At 34.9% G+C, this 9,786-nt stretch overlaps 1 non-coding gene across 1 annotated transcript; it reads left to right on the plus strand.

The window, feature by feature from the left end:
- Nucleotides 1–8,798: 8,798 nt before the first annotated feature.
- Nucleotides 8,799–8,905, plus strand: LOC128032106 (small nucleolar RNA R71). The gene has a single exon (XR_008188236.1). It is a non-coding gene; the product is annotated as a small nucleolar RNA R71 (small nucleolar RNA).
- The last annotated feature ends 881 nt before the right edge of the window (nucleotides 8,906–9,786 follow it).

A 9,786-nucleotide genomic window follows, 5' to 3' on the forward strand; every position in this document is an offset into this window, starting at 1 on the left:
AACAACTTTTGTTAAGTGATTTTTTTTATGATTTAAGGACTTATTTGTTAAAGTACTAAAATACCATGATGAAATTATGAATTGATGCTTTGTTTGGGTTGATATGAGTCTCTAGGTAAATCGACTAGCATGGGATGTGTATGAAATTACATGAATTTCAATTTACAGGCTAAAGGATTAAATTGTAAAAAAGTTAAAATAATAAGGGGAAAACATAATTTTGCAAAAGTATAAATTTTGGACTGAATTGAATAGAATGAAAATTAAATGAATTAAAATTTCTTATTTAGATCAAGTTAAGCCTCATACGGATACAGATCGAGGGAAAGATAAAGTCTCATATTAGTGATCCTATTTCGTCGTCTTTGTATTTGAGGTAAGTTCGTATGTTTAAATATCATTTTAATGTTATTTGGTTTAAATGATATTATGCTATTCATCAAATCATGTCACGACAAAAATTCAACGACGTTACAACGAATATCGAGCCCTATTTGAACCTTAGGAATATATAGGATACAAATGACATGTCATTAGGGTTACCATGTTTCGAGTGCTGGTCCTGAATGTCCTACCGATGGATGAGTTCCAACATTTGTTACGATAAGTGTTCCAATAGTTAAGTTAATAACTTATGGAAAGGTATGAATTATTGATGACCAAAGAATGTATAATCATGTTTATGAAAAGTATGAATTCAAATATGCTATGTTCATGAAATTTATCTTACCATGAGATGATTTTGCTAAGTTGTGTGTTTAATTACTAACTTGTGTTGTTGATGATGCTTAGGATTGTGCCAAGCTATGTTGGATTGATTCATGTCTATTTTTAAGTTTATGCATTGAAATGGTAGGTTATGTTCATGATTTATGAACTTACTAAGCATTATATGCTTACAATGTTGTTATTTTCTAAATTTCATAGATTATCGGAAGCTCGATCAGTTTGGAGGTTTGTTGGAAACGTATCACACTATCCAAAGATTATATCGATAGTTTTGATGTTTTGGTCATGGTTATAATAGCATGTATAGGTGAATTGTGTTTGATGAACTAGTTGTTATGTTTGGCTTGTAAATATGGTAATTTGGTTGGTGTGCTTTTGGCACTTTGATGCTATAATGGTTGATTTTTATGTGGTCAAATTGATGCATTGTTTTATGACCAAAGTGATATCTGTTGGCATGTCTGCAATGTGGTCAATTGAGGTAAGTTTTTGTATAGAAATAGGTTAGATATGAATGCTAGATGATGAATGGTCAATTATGCACATGTTTGGATAGATTTGACAAATTGTGATTAAGGTGCCTTAATGGCATATTGGCTATATGGATTTATGGTCTATTGAAATGTTCTTCTTATGCATGTTTTGGTATGTTTTGGTACCCTGTTCATAGGTGTATTTGGCTTGTAGGTACTTGTTGATAATGGGTGAAAGGAATAGCTTGATTTTGGCCTATTTTTTGCCCACACAGCCTAAGACACGGGCATGTGTCTCAGCCGTGTGTGATGGCCGTGTGTCCCCTATAGGTTTTAATGGTTGTTTTTCGAAAGTTACACTGCCTAGCACACGGCCTGGCACACGGGTGTGTGGCTTGGCCTTTTGACCCAAGTCAGAGAGTTACACGGGCACGGGCTGGGACACAATCGTGTGTCCTTATTTCGAATGTTACACGGCCTAAGACACGGGCATGTGTCTCAGCTGTGTGAGGCACACGGCTTGGCCACACAACCTTGTGACCCCTGTAGTGCGAATTTTTCCAACTTTTTGTTTAAGGTTTCATATGTTTTCGATTTAGTCCCGAATTGTTTCTAAAGTGTTTCTAAGGCCTTGAAGGCTCGAATAAGGGACGATATGCATGTGACTGAATAAATTATGCTATGGTTTGCAAAATGTTGGAAATGAATGATTTTAAGTTACGTTAGTACGGTAATGCTCTGTAACCCTATTTTGGCAGTGGGTACGAGTTAGGGGTGTTACAGTAATGCCCCGGCAACATTCCAGCAGTGCATGATGGCAATATTTTCCAACATGGTGGGGAAATTCCTTTCTCAGTGTTTTGTGACACTTATGAAGACTGTTTGAAAATTTTGGAGTTAGTTTGGGAAAAATGTCACTTCATGGCTTGTGAAGGCATTGTTTTGGGCCATAAGATTTCAACGCAATGAATTGTTGTCGACAAAGCAAAAATAGAAGTCATTGAAAAGTTACCACCACCCACTTCAGTAAAAGAAAATAGAAGCTTCCTTGGTCATGCTGGATTTTACTGTCGCTTCATCAAAGATTTTTCTAAGATATCCAAGCCTCTATGTCAATAGTTGGAGCAAAACAAACCATTTCATTTTGACGAGTTATGCTCAAAAGTGTTCAAATAGTTAAAGGAGTGCTTAATTACAACACTTGTAGTCACATACCAGACTGGACTTTACCATTCAAACTGATGTGTGATACAAGTGACTTTTCTGTAGGAGTAGTTTTGGGGAAAAAAAAAGCCAAGATGTTTCATGCTATATATTATGCCAGTCATACGTTGACAGATTCACAACTCAATTATACAACTATAGAGAAAGAATTAATTACGGTGGTATTTGCCTTTGAAAAATTCAGAGCTTATTTAGTGGGCACCAAAGTCGCAGTTTATATAGACCATTTTGCCATTAAATACTTGGTGACGAAAAAATAGGCCAAGCCCAGACTCATTAGATTGATATTGTTGCTACAGGAATTTGATTTGAATACAAAAGGTAGGAAAGGCACTGAAAATCAAGTGGTTGATCACTTTTAACGACTATAAGCAAGGAATAATTATGGTGATAGTCAAATGATTGAAGACCAATTCCCTGATGAGCAGTTATTGTAGGCTATGGCATTGCCATGGTATGCTGATGTTGTTAACTTTCTAGTCAGTGGGGTACTGCCACCTGTGCTTAATCATCAAGGACAAAAGAAATTCCTTCACAATGGTAAGTAATATTACTGGGACGAGCCATTTCTATACAAGCAGTGTATAGATCAAGTAATTAGGAGATGTATTCCGGATGATGAAATTCAAAGTATCCTGCACCACTGTCATTCTACACCTTATAGCGGACATTTTAGAAGCACGCGAACTGCTACAAAGGTTCTCCAAATTAGTTTTTATTGGCCCACTCATCGACAAATTACTATGTAACACCCCTAACCCGTATCTGTACCCACTCACTGTCATTCTACACCTTATGGCAGATATTTTCAAAGTCAAAGGATATGTTTCATGATATCGGCAAAGTACTATGTAACACCCCTAACCTGTATCCGTCGCCAGAATAGGGTTACAAAGCGTTACCAGAAACTTTTAACTTAAAACATTCAATTATAACCATTATATAAAAACATATAATATTCCATTCAAACGCATACATATCGTCCCTTATTCGAGCCCTCGAGGCCTTAAAAACATTTTTGGGACTAAATCAGAAACATATAGAATTTTTGGAAAAAAGTTGAAAATTTTCACACTGCAAGGGTCACTCGGCCGTGTGACTCACACAGTTAAGACACATGCCCGTGTCTTCGGCCGTGTGGACATTTGAAGTAGAGACACACGACCTTCTCCCAGCACGTGTCCGTGCCCGTGTAACTCTCTTACTTGGGTCACATAGCCAAGCCACACGTCTGTGTGTCAGGCCTTGTAACTCTTGAAATTGCCTCACACACCCGTGTACCAGGCAGTGTGCTAGGCTGTGTAACTGACTGACTTGCAACCCTTTGAAACCTATAGGGGACACACAGCCGTGTCGCATGGCCGTGTGTCACACACATTTGAGACGCACGCCCGTGTCTTAGGCCGTGTGGACAAGAAATAGATCATTTTCAAGCCATTTCCTTCACCCAAATTATGCACACACATACAACCCATTTGCACCCATTTCAAGCATCCAAAGTGTACCTAAAATATGCATAATCAAGCTAGAACAATATGGTACCTATTCATACCACCAATATGCCAAAAGGCACTGCAATGCAGATGACATTAAATATAATCAAACACAAGCATAACTTAGCCATTTAACAACTCAACAATTGTAACTAATTTCCATACCAAATTCTACCATAATGACCATATACCAAGATCATATTCAAGCATACCACAAGATTCATTCTATACATATCATTTCTAAACACTTCAACATTAGCCAACAAGTACCAAAATATCAAAATATCATTAACCAAAGTACTTTAATTACAAACCAAACATATTGGCCATTTCATCAAAAACAAAACACCTATACATGACATTATAACCATGACTTAAAAACATCAAAATCTACCGACATAGTCGATGGATAGTGTGATAGGTCTCCAACAATCTTCCAACCCGAATGAGCTTCATATTAACTATAAAACATAGGAAAATACACAAAGTAAGCATACAGTGTTTAGTAAGTTTGTAATTCATAAACAATGCTTATCATTACAATGCATAAGCTTAAAATAAATATGGATCAATCCAACACAAGCTTGGCACAAGCCTAAGTAGCACCAACAACCAAAATTAGTGCTTAATCACATAACTTCAATATCAACACATGATAAGATAAATTTCATAAGTATAAATCATATGAAATCATACTATCTATAATTATGAATACACATACTTTCTATCTTTCCATAATAACAAAGTAAATTGCATTGAAAACCTTTACCAAAGCTCACATGAAGTGTGCTAACGATGGTCGTAACCATCCCTTTTCATATTTGATGGTCGTCACCTTCCCATTTCATAAATTGATGATCGTCACTTTCCCTTTTCATAGTTGATGGTCATCACCATCCCTTTTCATTAATCAATAGTCAAAACTATCCCTTTTCATAGTCGATAGTCAAAATTATCCCTTTTCATAGTTGATAGTCGAAACTATCCCTTTTAATAGTCGATAGTCGAAACTATCCCTTTTCATATATGATGGTTGTCACCATCCCTTTTCATAGTTGATGGTCATCACCATCCCTTTTGCTAGTCAATAGTCAAAACTATCATTTTTCATAATTGATGGTCAAAACCATCCCTTTTCATTGTCGATGATCGTCGATACGCCGTTGGATTTTTTCTGTCGAAAAATAATTTTTGCAATGTAACTTGATAGCTTTTAAGACATAAATTTAAAATGCTATTTAAACATACGAACTTTCCTCGACGATAAATCATAGATACGGAGTCGATTAATCCGAAACTTTATCTTTGCCCTGATCTAAAGTCATACGAGGTCTATCTTAATCTAAATGAATAAATTCAATTCATTTAATAACCATTCTATTGAATTTAATCCAAATTCATATTTTTGCAAAATTATGCTTTTTCCTCTATTATTTTGATTTCATTACAATTTAGTCCCTAAGCTCGTAAAGTAAAATTCATGCAACTTCATCCCTAACCCAAGCTAGCCAAATTTCATATAGGTCCCTAACAACTCATACATTTCATTATTTGATAAGTTTCACCATGAATATTTCACAATTTTCAATTTAATCCCTTTTTGACATTTCAACAAAAATGACTTTAGAAAAGTTGTTTATCTAACAACAAGGGTTCATTTTCTTCCATCAAACATCACAAACAACATGTATACATTCATGGAAAAACTATAAACTTTTAACATTTTTGCAAATTAGTCCCTGGGCTAGCTAGATTAAGCTACGACTCCAAAAACATAGAAATTATTAAAAACGATATAAAAAATCATACCATGCAAGCTATGAGATGTAGCCGAACCTTTAAGCTTCTTCAATGGTGTTTTTCGTCTTAATTTTTGGTGGAAGAGAAACAAGACAAAGATGATAGCTTTTGTTTTAATTAATTTTACTTAACTTATTCATTTAATTACAAATTTAACCTTTCTTTTTAACTTAAAGTTCATCTATTCAATTTTCATCTTTTTCCACGCAAATAAGCAATGGTCTATTTACCATTCAAGTACTCATACATTTAAGTTCTTTATCTATTTAGAACTCTAATTTTGCACCTTTTGCAATTTAGTCCTTCTTATCGAATTGAGCATGGAAACGGTAAAATTTCTTAGCGAAATTTTTATACGATAATACTAACATGCTGTAGACATTAAAAATAATAAATTAAATATTTTTACATCGGGTTTATTATCCTAAAACCACTTTTCTAATTTCACTAAAAATGGGTTGTTACATACTAACTCCAAATTTCCAAACAGTCTTCTAAAGTGTCACCAAACACCAAGAAATCATCCATGAATACTTCAAGAAATTTCTCCACCATATTGGAAAATATTGCCATCATGCAACACTGGAATTTTTTCGGGGCATTACATAACCTAAATGACATTCTTCTGGAAGCAAATGTTTCATAAGGATCGGTGAATGTTGTCTTTTTTTGATCAGTAGGAGATATGGCAATTTGGTTGTACCCTGAGTAGCCATCTAAAAAATAGTAGAAGGCTTTCCCCGCTAGTCTCCTTAACATTTGATCTATAAAAGGCAGAGGGAAATGGTTATTCTTCGTTGCTTTATTGAGCTTTTGATAATCCATACAAACTCTCAACCTGTGATAGTAAATGTGGGAATGAGTTTGTTGTTATCATTGCTGACTACAGTGAACCCTCCTTTCATGGGTACACACTCACCCAAGAGCTATTAGAAATTGGGTATATAATTCCAGTGTCCAACCATTTGATAATCTCCTTTTTAACTACTTCCTTCATGACAAGATTCAGTCTCCTTTGCTGTTCAATAGATTTTCCATGGCAATCTTTAAGTATTATTTTGTGCATGCAAATTGTTAAGCTAATTCCTTTGATATCCGCAATTGACCATCCTAAAGCTTTCTTGGATTTTTTAAGACTTCAAGTAATTGCATCTCCTAGTCTGTTGTAAGCTTGACAGAGATAACTATAAGCAGTGTATCGTTATCTCCCAAATAAGTGTACTTCAAATGCGTTGGTAATGACTCCAAATCCAGCACAAGTGGATCTTTTATGAACGATCAAGGAGGGTTGAAAGATTGACTTGATAAGTTTAATGATTCAAATCTCCTTCTGAATCCATTTCCAAATTGCTGAATGTCTATCAGTTCTCCAAATTCTTCAGACAATTCTGTTTCATTTAATACATCAGAGTCTACATCAAAATTGTTGTGCATATGACCTGCAAATTTTTCCGGTACTACATTGTCAACAAATTCAATAGCATGGCATTCTTCATTTGGGTCTGAACACTTTAAAGTAGTAAACACATTAAATGTCAACTGTTGATCATTAATTTTCATGGTTAGTTCACCTTTTTGTACATCAATCAATGTTCTACTAGTTTAAGAAAGGTCGCCCAAGTATTATGGGTACCTCTTTATCTACTTCACATTCCAGAATAATAAAATCTACTGGAAAAATGAACTTGTCAACTCTTACCAGTACATCTTCAATTTTACCTTCTAGATGGACGTATGATCTATCACCTAGTTGTAGTGTTACTGTAGTAGGTATTGCCGTTCCTATCCAGAGTTTCTTGAAAGTAGACATAAGATTAGATTGATACTTGCACCTATATCGTATAATGCTTTGCCTACATAATGGTTTCCAATCAAGCAAGGTATAGTGAAACTCCCTGGATATTTTAATTTTGGTGTCAGTTTATTCTTCAACATTGTTGTTCACCCCTCAGAGAGTATAATAGTTTCGAAATCCCTTAAACTTCTCTTCTTGGATAAGATATCTTTCATGAATTTCACATAGTTAGGCCTTTGTTCTAATGCTTCCAACAAAGGTATGTTAATGTGTGATTGCTTCAAGACCTATAGAAACTTCTTGAATTGAGCATCTTGCTTCAAGTTTTGGAAACACTGGGGAAAATATGGCAGTGGCCTTCCTTCCATTTGTTGAGGTTGTTTTGCCATGGCATTTGTATTGGTTTTACAAGATGAATTTGCTGTTGTTCTTTCAGGAACTTTTGAACTTTCCTCCTCAGTAAAGGCATCATTCATAACTCCTGGTAGCTGTGTGCCACTCCGGAGTGTTATGGCCTTACATTATTCTTTTCCTTGAGATCATAAACTTTCTGTGTCACTAGGCAATTCTATTTGTTGTCTGGAACTTAATGCAGTGGCAATTTGTCCCACTTGATTCTCTAGGGCTCTTAAAGAAGTTGTCTGGCACTAAATAATTGCATCATTCTTAGCCATGTACTCTTTTAATAGAGCTCCCATAGTTGATGTTAAAGATGACGACCTTTGTCACACATTTTTCCATGGCATTGGTTGACTGTATCCAGGTGGTACACTACCCACATGCTATTGATTAACATTGTTGCCATTTCCCATTCCTTGATTACTCCAGCTGAAATTTGGACATTGTTTCCACCCTATATTTTATGTGTTGGAGTAAGGATTGTTGTTATTACGATTAAAATCCCCGACATAATACGTAGAGGCTAGATTGGATGGGCATTCATCAAAAATATTATCTTCTCTACAGTATACTTAGGCTAGTTCTGCAACCTTCATCTCCTGCACTGCAAAAGGTCTTTCCAGAGTTTTAATCATATTTGTTAAAGATAATACCTGAGCTATTAAAGATGTAGTCGCATCAAGTTCCATTACTCCAACAACTTTTCTACTAGTACCAAATCTGGTAGTGGGGTACAAATAATCATTATTTGCTATTCTTTCAAGAATTTCATATGTTTCATTATAGGCTTTGTCAAGCAATGTCCCATTAGTAGATGCATCCACCACCATTCGCGTATGAGCATTTAATCCATTGTAGAAAATTTCCATCGGTGTCCAATGCTGGAAACCATGCATCAGACAATTTATAATTAGTTCCTTGAAATGCTCCCATGCTTCATATAATGTCTCATCTTTCAATTGCTTGAATGATGTAATGTCATTCCTACGCTTAGCATTCATGTTGGGAGGATGGTACCTAAGTAGAAATCTTTGACAAAGTTCATTACAAGATGCTATCGTAGCTTATGGTAACACATTCAACCATGATCTGGCACAATCTCACAATAAATAAGGTAATAATTTTAATCTAAAGGCATCTTCAGGAACACCCTGCTACCTTAATAAATCATAGACTTCAAGAAACAGTCTCAATTGCAATCTCGGATCATCAGTAGGTAAACCACTAAATCACCTTACTGTTTGCAACATTTGAAGCATTACTAGTTTTGATTCAAAGTATGGAGCTTGAATATGTACTGTAACAATTCCTGGATTTAGATCATCTAAAATAGGCACTACATGTTCTCTGATGGGTTTGTCTCTGTCACTTATGATTCAAGGAATATCAGCATTCCTTTCATTCTGAAGTACCCGATCTTCTATGATTGGATCATTTCTTATTCTCTCCATTTCTCTTAACTCTTTTCTTCTTTGCCTTAATGCCCTTTCAGTTTCAGGAATGAAACAAAGTTTTGTGTACTCTTGAATACTTCTTCTCATACACTAATACAAACCTGAAAAGTAAAATAAAATACTTAATACTTCTCTAACATAAATAACAAGAATAATAACAAATCAACTTTTCACCAATGTGTTCAAACCCCAGCAACGGTGCCAAAAACTTGTTGTGTATACATGTCATTCAAGTAATAAAGTGATAAGTAAGTATCGACTTCATATGGATTGAAAATTGGTAAGAAACTACGTATGTTATTATAGTACTGTTAATTATACCAAAATATCAAGAAATAATCTCAGAGTGAATAAAAACCTAGAATAATGAATTATTGAAATTAAATGATGGAGAGTAAAGAATTGATTTGGCAAATAAA

The sequence above is a fragment of the Gossypium raimondii genome, chromosome 8 (assembly GCF_025698545.1).
Source record: "Gossypium raimondii isolate GPD5lz chromosome 8, ASM2569854v1, whole genome shotgun sequence".
Classification (NCBI taxonomy): Eukaryota; Viridiplantae; Streptophyta; class Magnoliopsida; order Malvales; family Malvaceae; genus Gossypium; species Gossypium raimondii.